The sequence below is a fragment of the Somniosus microcephalus genome, chromosome 5 (genome assembly GCF_052327205.1).
Source record: "Somniosus microcephalus isolate GS21.2 chromosome 5, FLI_Smic_1.0, whole genome shotgun sequence".
NCBI lineage: Eukaryota > Metazoa > Chordata > Chondrichthyes > Squaliformes > Somniosidae > Somniosus > Somniosus microcephalus.
Genome location: NC_140991.1, coordinates 69,235,478 through 69,249,963, shown reverse-complemented (window position 1 = coordinate 69,249,963; position 14,486 = coordinate 69,235,478). Strand labels below are relative to the sequence as shown.

The following is a 14,486-nucleotide window of genomic DNA, read 5'->3' as shown; positions in this document are numbered from 1 at the left end:
GGAAACAAACTTGCAGTTTACAAACAGTTGCTTACAATAACACTGCATATCTTATTTGGTTTATAAACTTTTTACAAACTTGTGTCTTACCACACAACTAAATAATTCCCAGGTTTAAACATTTAATATCACCCATGCAGTTCTCGCACAGTTTATGTTGTGACATAATCAGACAGTCTTTGGGGTTTTCTTTTAACCCTTTGAGGTCTGGTTGTATTGGAAATGTCTGACATGTTGGTGTCAGTGGGTATTGCCTGTGTCACAGTGGTATGTGTGTCAGGGTCTACTATACTGTCCTCAGTCCCTTGTGTTTCCTCCTGCTCATGGAGTGTCTCCTTTGGTCCATTGGTTCTGTATTTCTTCACAAACATAGTGTTTCTCGAGTAGCATGCTCCGTCTGGAGATTCTACTACTACTTGACTCCCTGTATTACTCAAAACTTTGTGGGGTGTGGCATTAAAAGGAGTGGTGAACTTGTCCACTTTGTCCTGCCGTACCAGCACCATGTTGCCAACTTCCACCTCTGAGTATTGTGTTTTTCGCTGTTCATCTGCGTACAGTTTGGACTTGCCTTTTTGTTCTGCGTCCCGGTCACGTACTTCCATGTCTGCACGCGACTCTGTGATGTCTGGCAGCTTCCCTCTCATTTTCCGTTTAAAGAGCAGCTCTGCCGGGCTCTTTCCTGTCGTGGCATGGTCAATGCTCCTGTACACAGTCACATATTTTCTAACTTCACGTTTCCAATCTAGTCCTTCTGACTGAGCAATTCTGATTCTCTTCATCAGCGATGCATTCTGGCACTCGACTTCTCCGTTAGCCTGAGCCCATTTTGCTGTCGTTTTCAGGTGTTTGATCCCGTTGTTTTCACAGTATTCTTTGAATAATTCAGATCTGAATTGGGGACCATTATCAGATTTGCAGGTGATTGGCAAACCATGATGGCTGAAGATTGACTCTAAACTATCAATAACCTTCTCTGTTGTTGTGGAGATCATGATGTCGTATTCATAATAGCGACTATAATAATCAACTACCACAAGAATGGAGTGGTTGGATGGCAAGGGTCCCAGTAAGTCTATAGCTACATCCTGCCAGGGGCCCTCCGGTAATGGTGTTGGTCTCAACGGTTCAGGTGGGTCGGGTCTGGCTACTATCTGACAGCCGTGGCACACTTTACAGTGTTTTTCAGCTGCCTTGTCCATGCCAGGCCACCAAACTTTGGTTCAGAGATGTTGCTTTGTTCCAACTATTCCCAAGTGTCCTTCATGTGCTAACACTAGGGCTCATGTGTGTAACACTGTGGGTAGCACGATGCGTGTTCCTCGAAGAACTAGGTACCTCACTACGCACAGCTCGTTTGCAATTGCCGCATAAGCTTTACAGTTCTCAAAATGTCCGTTTGTGATTGCCTTCCGTACCTCAATCAGCTCTGGGTCAGTAGCAGAGGCTTCCTCCACCTCTCTAGTAGTGAGTGCTTTTGGTATCGCACTCACAGCTACAAATCTCACGTATTCATCTGGGCCTGAGAATATCTTCTCCTGTTTTGCTGTCTCCCCCAGCAATCGTGACAGTGTCTGCAATGTTTTGCTTGCCTGGAATGTGTATCACCTTAAAATCGTACGGCTGTAATCTAAGTACCCATCTCTCTATACGGGCACAGGGTTTAGAGTGTGGGCCGTATATCACTTGTAATGGCTTATGGTCAGTTACCAAGTTAAATATGGATGCAGCCTCTCACAAGCCCATACAAGAGCTAAGGCCTCTCTCTCTGTTTGAGAGTATTTCCTCTCACAGTCTGTTAAACTACGACTTACATAGCATATTGGCACCTCTTGTCCCTGTTGGTCCTGAACTAGTACTGCGCCTAAATCTACAGGACTGGCATCTGCTATCACCTTGGTTGGTGCGTCCTTATCAAAATATGCTAAAGTGCCGGCTCTGGCCAACTCTTCCTTGAGTGCACTGAATGACTGTCTCTGTTGTGATCCAAATTTAAATGGTGTGTCTTTTCTCGTCAGGCGTCACAGTGGCTCTGATAGCGTTGCAAACTGCGGGATGAATCTGCTACTGTACCCAACGAGTCCCAAGAAACTCCTCATCTCTGTAGCATTCTCTGGTTCCCGAGCTTCTGCCACCGCTCGCACTCTCTCTGCTGTTGGTCCGATGCCCTTTTCAGACAACAGGATTCCCATGAAAATCAATCGGTCCATGTTGAATTGGCACTTCTCTGAGTTTAGTGTCAGTCCACTTTCCATTAGTCTGGTCATGACAGCATACAGGCGTCTGTCGTGCGTTTCCTGGTCGTGTGCATGCATGATAATGTCGTCTGAGATGTTTTCAACACCCTCTATTCCAGCTAAGGCATTAGCTATCTCGTGCTGATATTGCTCACTAGCTGAAGATACACCGATTATCAGCCTCTTGTACCTGTATACTCCATTATGTACTGCAAACGTTGTGATTTCTCGTGACTCAGGGGTCAGTTCTAGCTGGTGATAACCCCATTTCAGGTCTAGCTTACTAAACACCGTCAAGCCGTTCATACCTTGGAGTATCTCATCAACGGTGGCGATTGGATATCGTTCCCTCACTATTGCCTGGTTTGCTCGTCTCATGTCTAGGCATAACCTTACATCCTTATCCGCTTTTGGTACAATGATCACAGGATTTACCCATGGGGTGGGACCAGTTACAGGTTTGATAATGTCCATGTCCCTCAATTGTTTTATTTTGGCCTCTACTGCCCCCCTTAAGTTGAATGGTATACGCCTGAGTGCCTGGGCCACAGGCTTCACTTGTGGGTCGATATACAAACTGATCTGTTTTGTGTTCAGCCTTCCTACTCCCTGGAACACCTTTGGATACCGCTGTTCTAGTAGCTGTCTTACATTTACCACAGCTGAGACATCTGCGCCTATTTTTAAAACTCCCAGTTTCATGGCTGTCTCCCTTCCTAGCAACGGCTCTCCATGGCCTTTAACCACAATGAACTCCGCCTGCTCAGTTCTCTTACCTATTGTAATCCCACATGTGAATACACCTTTAACTGACAGTAGAGCTCTTCTCCTCTGCTTCGTGGCAGCTGTAGAGGTATCGTCGATAATGAGTCCTTTGCCGTCGGCATAAAGCTCAAAAGACGTTAACCACTTCGTCCATGTTGGACCCAACGTGGCTGGCTTGGCGAAGCATGCAAAATTTTGAATGCCGGTCTTCTCCATCCTAGCTAACTAAAACTTGGGCAACTACCTATCTAAAATGATTCCGTTCGTTATCCTCATCGCCAATGTTGTATCTATGCTTTAATGCGTTCAATCAAGCATGTAGATACGTCGAATTAAATCAGAGTCAGGCAGACAGGCTTATAACTGCGATGTTCACTTTATTGCGTAAAATGGCCGACTGCCGTTTTCCTGGGTAATTCCCATAATGCAATGCACATTACATTACCGTATTGACTGGTGTCAAACTCGCAATGAATACACGACATCCCCCTTTTCCTTGGAAACAAACTTGCAGTTTACAAACAGTTGCTTACAATAACACTGTATAACAGACTCGACATTTGGGAAAGGCGCATAGCGGTGAGTTGACAGTGGGATCCTGACCCGCTGTCAAAAAAAACATTTTCCCACTCGACCCGTTACCGATCGCACCTGCTGACCCCCCCCCCAAATGTTTGTGTGTGTGGGAGACTAAATACAAAAGCTGAATGCTCTGGCTTTTAAATTTCATCACAGTGCTTGCCAACTATACAGAGGTGGAATTTGAACGCAGAGCATTCAGCTTTTATATTTAGTCTGATCATCCTAAATTTATCTGCTAAAATTAGAAATTTCTCTTGAGATGACTTGAGCATACTGCCTCCAAGCAGTTGGGGATTCAACATCTCCCAGTTAAACAGTTTTGTATCTTCCTATACAAACATATACCCGATGAGGAGGGGGCGTGCGAGGGGTTAAAGTACAGGCAGTGTGGCGCTCGCCTTGTACACACCACACTCGGGTCCTGGCCCATTTCACAGCCGTGTTTCGGGCTCTGAAGACGCCCTTGAGACCCCGGGCACTGGTGACGGCCTCGCTGGGAAACCCGGCGCGCAGCAGCAGGAGGAGGGCCCAGAGAGTGAGTTTATTTTTTCCCCCAGGTTTCCTTGTGGGCTGGGAGGAGCAGCCGGGCTGAGCCTCAGACGGAAAACGAAGGCCTGCGCCGTCCCGAGTTTACACTCCCCTCCCCGGCCGCGATCGCCTCCACCCCCCAGTACCCGAATGCCCGGGACTATCCCGCATGTCCTCGGCTCAGGCCTCCTGCCTCACGCTCGACCCGTTCCTGCGGGTCTCACACCACAGCTGTTGGGTCCTGAGTTAAAATGGGGGGAATTAGTTCCACGCTCTGTTTTATTTTAAACCTCTTCCCCTTGTTCAGATATTGCTGGCCCACACCACAACTATGGCAGACTGGGAAATCATTTGGGCGACCTGCTTCTGCCAATAGCAGTGCTGACTGACAGCTGGGAGTTACTCTGGAGTGGCCCTCCAATGACTTTCCATTCCCCCTGCAGGGAGACATCTGGCCTCAACTTCCATCTCCAGCAATTAGGAAATCTGTGGACTGGGGGATTAAACCTGCACTCTGTTTCTGGTGCTGGAGTCACTGTGCTGTACCTTAATCGCTCTTGAAAGCATTATTTCATGTGCAGTGCTAAACCTAATCAAATGGTTGAGATCCATAAATTATGTAATAACTGCTTTAATCATGTTAACCCCTGTTAACTGCTAAAAAGTTATTTATTTGCAAACCCATTCACAGAAGTTAGATGAGAAAATGTCTGTCGAATTAAATTAAGTTTAGCGGCAGTAACTGATAATTATGTTTTAGATGCAGGGCCTGTGATAAGTAGACAGAAGTCACATCTTTTTATTTCATTAAGCTCTTGTATGATTTTTTAAAAATGGCTTGAATATATATATATATATATACATACATACATTAAGTATCGAATGATCATTCTATAGGAACCCGTTTGCTAAGGATCAACAACTTGCATTTATATAGTGCCTTTAACGTAGCAAAACATCCCAAGGCGCTTCACAGGAGCGTTATCAATAAAACATTTTTTGACACCGAGCCACAGAAGAAGATATCAGGACAGATTACCAAAAGCTTGGTCAAAGAGGTAGGTCAATGGTCAACTTATAAAATATTTATTTAAAAAAAAAAAATATTTTTATTGAATGATGTTTAAAATTTGTAGCTTTTGAAAAAATCATTCATGGGATGTGGGCATCACTGGCAAGGCCAGCATTTATTACCCACCCCTAATTGCCCTTGAGAAGGTGGTAGGTGAGCCCCCTTCTTGAACCGCTGCAGTCCATGTGGTGAAGGTTTTTTTCATAGCGGTTTGTTACAACTGAATGGGGCTTGCTAGGCCATTTCAGAGGGCAGTTAAGAGTCAACCACATTGCTGTGGGTCTGGAGTCACATATAGGCCAGACCGGTTAAGGACGGTAGATTTCCTTCCCTAAAGGACATTAGTGAACCACGAAGCTGTAAAATTACTCAATTGGATGATTTATTTACAAAAGGTGCTGTTATATAACATGTTTTATTACTACCAGGAGAAAAAAGCTGGTGATTTATAAACGTGTAACTTGTTTCAGTTTGGAATGGTTCAAATTCTCTCCTGAGCAATCAAGAACTCCTTTTTTCAGTGGTGTAGAAATAATAGATTAAACACACTTGAATAAAAAATAACGCTTGGATATTTTCCACATTTGTTAGAATTTTTACTGGAAAAGAAATCTTTGGTTATTATGTAGCAGGTTTAGCAAAGTGGTCTGAGCTGAAGATGAAGTGTGAGAAGTCACACAACACCAGGTTATAGTCCAACAGCTTTATTTGAAATCACAAGCTTTCGGAGCGCTGCTCCTTCGTCAGGTGAAGAGATGAGATGCATATAGACACAGCATATATAGTCAGAGAACACTGCCAGATGATTACAGGTAATCTTTCTAACTGCCCTTTATCACACCTCGGCAGAGAGATAATCACAGCAATCAAAGGTGTGAATGGTGTCCAAACAGGTCAGTCAGGAAAACATTACATCAAAGAACAATGAGGTGGGGTCACAAGGGGTCAAATGTTGCAGATGCTGGGGTCTGTATGAAAAACAAAGAACAAGCAAAATACAATATATAAAAAAACTTTTTTTTTTGCTGGAAATCACAGCAGGTCCGGCCGCATCTGTGTAGAGAGAACAAGCCAACGATGACTCGAGATGAAGTGGCAGTGTTACAGCTCCTTCAGCATTGCCATGAATACAGAATAGCTAATGACTTGTAATTCAGCCAGAGATTTTTATTTTATTTTAGAGTGATTTGTTCAAACACAAGTCATGCTCACAAATTCAGACTTGGTACTTGCAGCAGTTTAAATTGTTCAAATGTTTTTTTTTACTTTCTACTTCTCAATATTTATCAGTTAAAGGTGTTTTTAAAAAGTCCACTTAATTTTATTCTGAGATAATCAGCAGTGACACAGATGTGGGTGCAGGTGGCAAGCAAAACCTGCAGGAGTGTAAACTGAAATATGTCAGCAACCTACGTCAACTATATATGTTGGCATTAAATGTGCATGAAAACAGCAATTTAGATTTAATATCACATATACAGCCTTGTGTCTTGCACACTCTTCCTGTTTGTCAGTTACTTCCTGTGCCGTAATTAGTTTGTCACGTTATTTCCATCACACCTGGGCATTACTTTTAAACTGTATACATAGAATTACATACCAAAAAACCAAACGGAAATTAACCCAATCCATGTTGGTATTTATCCTCCACATAAGCAATAGCTCTAATCCCAGGTGCCTGCCCTGTTCCCATATCCCTTTATTCCCCTTTCCTTTCACCATTTATCTAACCTTCATAAATTACACAAGATTACATAGGATATACAGCACAGAAACAGCCTATGCTGACGTTTATGCTCCACTCAAGCCTCCTCCTGTCTTTCTCATCTAAATCTATCAGCATAACCCTCTATTCCCTTCTCCCTCATATGCTTGTCTAGCCTCCCCTTAAATGCATCTATACTATTCGCTTCAACCACTCCCTGTGGTAGCGTGTTCCACATTCTCACCACTCTTTGGGTAAAGAAGTTTCTTCTGAATTCCTTATTGGATTTCTTGGTGACTATCTTATATTGATGGCCTCTAGTTATGCTCTTCCCCACAAATGGAAACATTCTCTCTGTATCCACTCTATCAAAACCTTTCATAATTTTAAAGACCTCTATTAGGTCACCCCTCAGCCTTTTTTAAAGAGAAAAGAGACCCAGCCTGTTCACCCTTTCCTGATATGTAAACCCTCGCATTTCTGGTATCATCTGGCGACCAGAACTGTACGCAATACTCTTAAGTGTAGTCTAACCAAGGTTCGATGCAGGTTTAGCATAACTTCCCTATTTTTCAATTTTATCCCTCTAGAAATAAACTCTAGTGCTTGGTTTGCCTTTTTTATGGCCTTGCTAACCTGTGTTGCAACTTTTAGTGATTTGTGTATTTGTACTCCGAGATCCCTTTGTTCCTCTACCCCACCTAGATTCGCACCCTCCAGGTAATAAGTAACCTCCCTTCCAAAATGTAATACCTCACATTTATTTGTGTTGAAATTCATTTGCTAATTATATGCCCATTCTGTAAGTTTATTAATGTCCTCCTGTAATTTGTTGCAGTCCTCCTCAGTATTGACTATTTCCCCCAATTTGGGGTTATCTGCAAATTTAGAAATTGTGTTTTTGATTCCAAAGTCTAAATTGTGAAAAACAGTGGTCCCAGCACTGATCCTTGTGGAACACCACTACCCACCTTCTGCCACTGTGAAAAGCTACCTTTCCGCTTTCTGTCTTGAAGCCAGCTAGCTATCCATTCTGCAACTTGTCCCCTGACTCCGCATTCTCTGACCTTGTTCATCAGTCTATTATGGGGTACCTTATCGAAGGCCTTTTGAAAATCTAGATAAATTACATCTACTGCATTACCATTGTCTACTCTCTCTTTTGCTGCTTCAAAAAATTCAATGAGGTTGGTCAAGCAAGACTTTCCCTTTTGAAATCCATGCTGACTATTCCTTATTATATTTTTGGTTGCTAGGTGTTCTTCTATTTTCTCCTTTAGTAGGGATTCTATTATGTTTCCTACCACCGATGTTAAGCTGACTGGTCTATAATTCCCTGGACATTTTCTATCCCCCTTGAATATAGGTATTCCGTTAACTATCCGCCAGTCTTTTGGCACCACACGTTTTTCTAACATTATTAAATATGTGTAGTAATGCCTCTACTATCTCTTCTCTAGATTCTTTTAAAATGCGTGGATGAAATCCATCCGGACCAGGGGTTTTATACTCTTTGAGTTGGATTAGTTTATTTAATATATCCCCTCTTATTTTAAATGCACTTATCTCATTATCCAATGTCATGCCCACCTGTTCTATCTCCCGGGTAAATACTGAGGCAAAATAATCATTTAATATTTCTGCCAGCTCTCTATCGTTACCTGTGGTATTATCCTGTCTATCCCTTAATGGCCCTATTCCCATCCCAACCTTCCTTTTTTTATTGATGTGCCTGTAAAATATTTTACTATCTTATTTATGTTCCTTGATAATTTAATTTCATAGTTCCTCTTTGCCTGCCTAATTGTTTTTTGACTTCTCTCCTAATCTCTTCGCATTCTCCCTTATCATGCACTCCCCTGCTGTCCATGTACTTAATGTATGCCTCTTTCCTTACCCTCAGTTGTTCCCTTATGGCTTTATTCATCCATGGGGTCTCATTAGTGTTTAGTTTGTTCTTTCCTTTTAGCGGAATAAATTGTTCCTGCACTCTGTTAAACAGTGTTTTAAATGTTGCTGTTCTACATCGTTGTTTGCCAATATTGTTGTCCATTTTATTTTCCCAAGTTCTATTCTCAGCCCCTCAAAATCAGCTTTTCTCCAATCTATTAACCTGGTTTTCGTCATATTTATGTCCTTCTCAATTATTATCTTAAAGTGTATTAAATTTTGGTCACTGGTGCCTAGATGTTCACCTACTTTTACTTTTCTTATCTGCTCTGGTTCATTCCCCATTACTAGATCCAATAGGATGAGGTCCTGCAGCAAGAATTTAGGGAGCTAGGTAGCAGATTAAAGAGCAGGACCTCAAAGGTTGTAATCTCTGGATTACTCCCGGTGCCACGTGCTGGTGAGTATAGGAATAGGAGGATAGAGCAGATGAATGCGTGGCTAAAGAGTTGGTGCAGGAGGGAGGGCTTTAGTTTCCTGGATCACTGGGCCTGCTTCTGGGTGTAGTGTCCGTGTGTAGATAAAGACACTGAAGACAGGAGTTGGTTCATAGGTATTTACTAAGCAAGTCTGGGGGGGTTTCTAAAGGATATACACAATACACAGGCTTATATAGCCCAAGTGGCAATTACCGGCATTACGCACACCTGGGGCTCTTAAAGGCACATACACCACAATTCCTCCCCTTCTAGCTAACTAGTACATCATATTTTAAGTAATTATTAATTACATGTTATATGCAAAATAATATACATTGCTGTATTAATTAATTATAAGTTAGTCTCTCAGGAGGCTTCCTGACTCGGTCCGGATAACGCCTCGGGGGTGTAGTAGTTTCTGGTGGTGTAGTAGGTTCTTCTGGCAAGGCTGATTCGGCTTGAAGGCCAGTGTCGGGTTCATCGGGTTCCAGTATCACCGGATCGGAGGTAGATATGGGTATCTCTACTTCATCGTTAGATGTATAGTGTGGTGGTGTAGGTTGTCCCTTTTCGGATGACTTGATGATTTGGTCAGCATGGCGCCTTATTATGCTTTCTCCGATGTCCACGGTATACATCAGTGGTCCTAGTCGTGTGCAGATAGTTCCAGGCTGCCATTTCTCGGTACGGTAGTCCCGGGCCAAAACCGGTTGGCCTATCTGGAAGGCCCTAGTTGGCCTTTCATTCATGCCCTGAAACTGCCGGTTCTCCACGTCCCTTCGGATGTTGGGCTTGACCAAATCCAGCCGGCATCTTAGGTTTCTATTGTAGAACATCATGGCGGGAGTTTGGTTTGTAACCATATGTGTTGCATTCCTATATGCAAATAAGAAGTTATCCACCTTGTGCTGAAGTTTTATGTCTTCATTACCCATGGCCTTTATGGCCTTCTTAAAGGTCTGGACAAACCTTTCAGCCAATCCATTGGTGGCGGGATGGTATGGGGCGGACGTGTAGTGCTTTACCCCATTGTTCTTTAAGAACTTTCTGAATTCTTCGGACACAAATTGCGGTCCATTATCAGAACATATCTGTTCCGGCAGCCCATTCCTGGCAAATATGGTCCTTAATACTGTGATGGTTTTTTCCGTGGTGGTGGAGGACATCTTTATTACCTCCGGCCACTTGGAGTGTGCATCAACTGCGATTAAGAACATTGAATCCATAAATGGACCAGCAAAGTCGATGTGCACCCTTTGCCAGGGAGATGAGGGCCACTCCCATGGATGTAGAGGGGCCTGTGGCGGAGCATTTTGGACCTTCTGGCATCCTAGGCAGCTCTTGGTCATGTCTTCGATGTCTCCATCGATACCTGGCCACCATACAAACGCCCTAGCTAGGTTCTTCATTTTCACTCCACCCAGATGCCCCTCGTGAAGCTCCTTTAGCACTTTATCCTGGAGTTTGGGTGGAATCACCACTCTGGATCCACACATCAAGGTTCCTCGGCACACTGACAGCTGTTCTCTTCTTTGTGAGAATGCTGGCAACAGTGGTTCGCCATGTGCTGGCCATCCCTTCATTGTTAAGTCGTAGACCCGTGAGAGAGTAGGGTCATTTCTGGTCTCCCTTTCAATGGCAGAATTTGTCACCGGTAGACAATCCACTATGGTAGAGTGGAATATCTCTACTGGGTCTACTGTAGGTGCCTCTTCTATCGTTGGCAACGGCAGGCGCGATAAACCGTCAGCATTCCCATGCTGTTTTGACCCTTTGTATTCAATGTTGTATTGGTGTGCCCCTAGAAAAAGGGACCACCTCTGTAGTCTTTGCGCCGTCATAATGGGGACACCTTTCTTAGGGTTGAATATGGAGATGAGGGGTTGATGGTCAGTCAGCAAGGTAAATTTTTGTCCGTGTAGGTAATGGTTGAATTTCTTCACTCCCCATACCAGGCTGAGTGCTTCCCTGTCTATCTGGGCATAGTTACGCTCAGCTGAGTTCAATGAGCGTGACGCAAAAGCTATCGGCCGTTCCGAGCCATCAGGGAATCTATGGGACAATACCGCTCCTATGCCGTAAGGGGATGCATCGCACGCCAGTCTGATTGGCAGTGATGGGTTGTAATGAGCCAAAACTTTCTCGGATGTGATTAAGTCTTTACATTTATGGAAGGCACGTTTACAGTCTTCGTTCCATTTCCAAATCACTCCTGTGTGTAGAAGATCATTAAGAGGGTGTAGAATAGTTGATAAGTTCGGTAAAAATTTATGATAGTAATTTATTAATCCCAGGAATGACCTCAATTGTGAAACATTTTCAGGTGCTGGGGCTTTTATAACTGCTTCAATTTTCTCAGGTGACTTATGCAACCCTTCCTTATTAATTATGTGGCCACAATATGATATCTGATTTTGGAAAAATTCGCACTTGGGGCGATTTGCTCGTAGGCCCCGTTCTTTCAGCCTAGTGAGCACCTGCTCCAAATTGGCAAGGTGCTCGTTGTCGTTTTCTCCTGTTATAAGGATGTCGTCTAGGTAACACTGAGTCCCCGGAATCCCTTGCAGGACTTGCTCCATAGCTCTTTGCCAGATAGCTGGAGCTGATGCTACTCCAAAAACCAGTCGATTGTACTGGTACAGGCCTTTGTGTGTGTTTATTGTGAGATACTTTTTAGAGGTCTCCTCAACCTCCATCTGTAGATATGCCTGTGCCAAGTCAATTTTTGTGAAACGTTTTCCTCCGGATAGTGAGGCGAAAATATCTTCTATCCTCGGAAGAGGATACTGTACCGTGTGAAGGACCGGGTTTACAGTCACCTTAAAGTCCCCACAGATGCGAATTTTTCTCTGTTCCTCAGAGTTATTTTTCAATGCTTTTTTCATGACTGGAACGATGGGTGTTGCCCATTCGCTCCAATCTATTTTGGATAATACGCCTGCCTTTTCCAAATTCTCCAGCTCTGCCTCGACTGCCGGACGTATTGCGTATGGCACCGGTCTTGCCTTAAAATTTTTTGGAATTGCTGCATCTTCCACTTTTATTGAGGCGGTGATGCCTTTCAAGGTTCCTAGTTTCTCTTGAAACACTTCTTTGGCGTTGGCCAAGATGTCTTTTAATCGTTCAGGTATGATGTCATCATTGTTTTTTTCCTTACTGGTCACCGTCAGTGCCTGAATGGAGTGCCAGTCTAAACGTATCTTCCTTATCCATTCACGTCCCAACAACGGTGGACCACCATCTTGTAGAATGTATAAATACAACTTTTGTATTTCTTTGCCGTTGTATACCACAGGCACCTTTATTTTTCCTTTGGGGTATACTTTCTGCCCCGTATATGTTTTTAAGATAATGGATGTGTCTTTTAGAGGTATATGCGAAAATAGCCTCTCGTAATCTCGTCGATTTATTACGGTTAGAGCTGATCCTGTATCTAGCTCCATTTTAACTGGGGACCCTGCTATTATGAGGGTAACCCAAATGGTCTGGTAATCTTCATTGGCAATTACATTATGTAATTTGAGAGAGCTTAGTCTCTTGTTTCCGGAGTCGCTATCGCTCTTCTGGTCTTTGGAGCTACTGTCCGTCATCATTTGTACCTTTCTGTGCTTTTCCTTATTGATTCTTTTCCCGTTAGTGGATTTTTTATTTTCAGATCGGCATACACGTGGAATGTGTCCCATCTTTCCGCATCGCCTGCATGCTTTTTCTTTGAACCAACAATCCCTCTGGTCATGGTTGGATCTGCCGCAGCGATAACATCTCTCGAAACCCCGTGTCATTTCATGGGTGCCGAAGTCCTGTGGCCTTTGCTGTATCTTTGCCGCTCCTATTGCACTGAAAGCCTTGTCCAGTGTTAAATCTTTTCCAGAAGATACCTTTTTTTGTGTTTCTACACTTAGGGGATCGCAGATGAATTTGTCTTGCAGAGAATCTGCCAGTCCTGCCTCGAATTGGCAGTGTAGGGTATCAACAATCTCCTCAAAATTCTTGTCCATCGGTTCGGCTGGAGTGATTAACTTGCGTAACAGCTTGTATGTTTCTGCGCCCATTAGATCCAGAAGCACTGAAGCTTTTTTTTCATCTTCTATTCCATTTGCGGTGCAAAACACCTCCACTCTTTCTACATATGTGGTCCAATCCTCTATCTTGTTATCAAAAACATCAATATTGCCAAAGTTAGGCTCTGTTTCGTTATCAAAAGCATCAATATTGCCAGACTTAGGCATTTCAAAAAAAAAAGATATGGCGCTTCCCGCGCTTTTTTTTTCTCTCTGTAGCAACGATATGGCGCTTCCTGCGCTTTCCCGCCACTGCTACCGATAACAACGCTGTTTTACTGTGGTTTCCGTTTATTCACTGTTGGAGACTCGTTCCCGACGGAGGTCTAAACGCTGACCTGCTTGCCGCGCCGGCCGTCTCCCGAGTGCACCCTCCCAGTCCGTTATTGCTTGCCTCCGATTTCGCTGCCTGTCTCAGCTGTAGAGCCCGCCGCTGGAGCCCCAGCCTGACGCCCAGGAAGGATTAGCGCAGTACCTGCCACCAGCTTGGCCAGCTGGTGAAACCACAGTTTCTATTACTTCCTTGAGTCTTCTGGACGCTGGAGGAATCGATGTCCTTGAGGTGCTGCCGAATTGCAGGTAAGTCCGTTTCCACTTCGTCGCCACTGTAGTGTCCGTGTGTAGATAAAGACACTGAAGACAGGAGTTGGTTCATGGGTATTTACTAAGCAAGTCTGGGGGGGTTTCTAAAGGATATACACAATACACAGGCTTATATAGCCCAAGTGGCAATTACCGGCATTACGCACACCTGGGGCTCTTAAAGGCACATACACCACACTGGGGAATGTGGGACTTGTACAAGTCGGATGGGTTGCACCTGAACCAGAGCGGGACAAATATCCTTGCGGGGAGGTTTGCTAGCACTGTTCGGGGGGGTTTAAACTAAAATGGCAGGGGGTTGGGAACCTGAGCAGGGAGACAGAGGAAAGGGAAACAGGGATAAAAGCAAAAGATAGGAAGGAGAAAAACAAAAGTGGTAGTCAGAGAAATCAACGGTTTAAATCAAACGTGGCCACAGTAAATAATAATTCTAATAGGTCTAAGAGCGTTAAAAGAACAAGCCTGAAGGCTTTGTGTCTTAATGCGAGGAGCATTTGTAATAAGGTGGATGAATTGGCTGCGCAAATAGAGGTAAACGAATATGATTTGGTTGGGATTACGGAA

General features: G+C 43.8%; 1 protein-coding gene across 2 annotated transcripts in view; it reads left to right on the top strand.

The window, feature by feature from the left end:
• The first annotated feature begins 3,862 nt into the window (after nucleotides 1–3,862).
• The window catches only part of thnsl1 (threonine synthase like 1), an 88,659-nt gene continuing 78,035 nt past the window's right edge, over nucleotides 3,863–14,486 (top strand). For both annotated transcript variants that reach the window (XM_085987744.1, XM_085987743.1), the window contains exon 1: nucleotides 3,863–4,119. The gene's annotated coding sequence lies outside the window, so the exon portion shown is untranslated. The remainder of the gene's footprint in view (nucleotides 4,120–14,486) is intronic.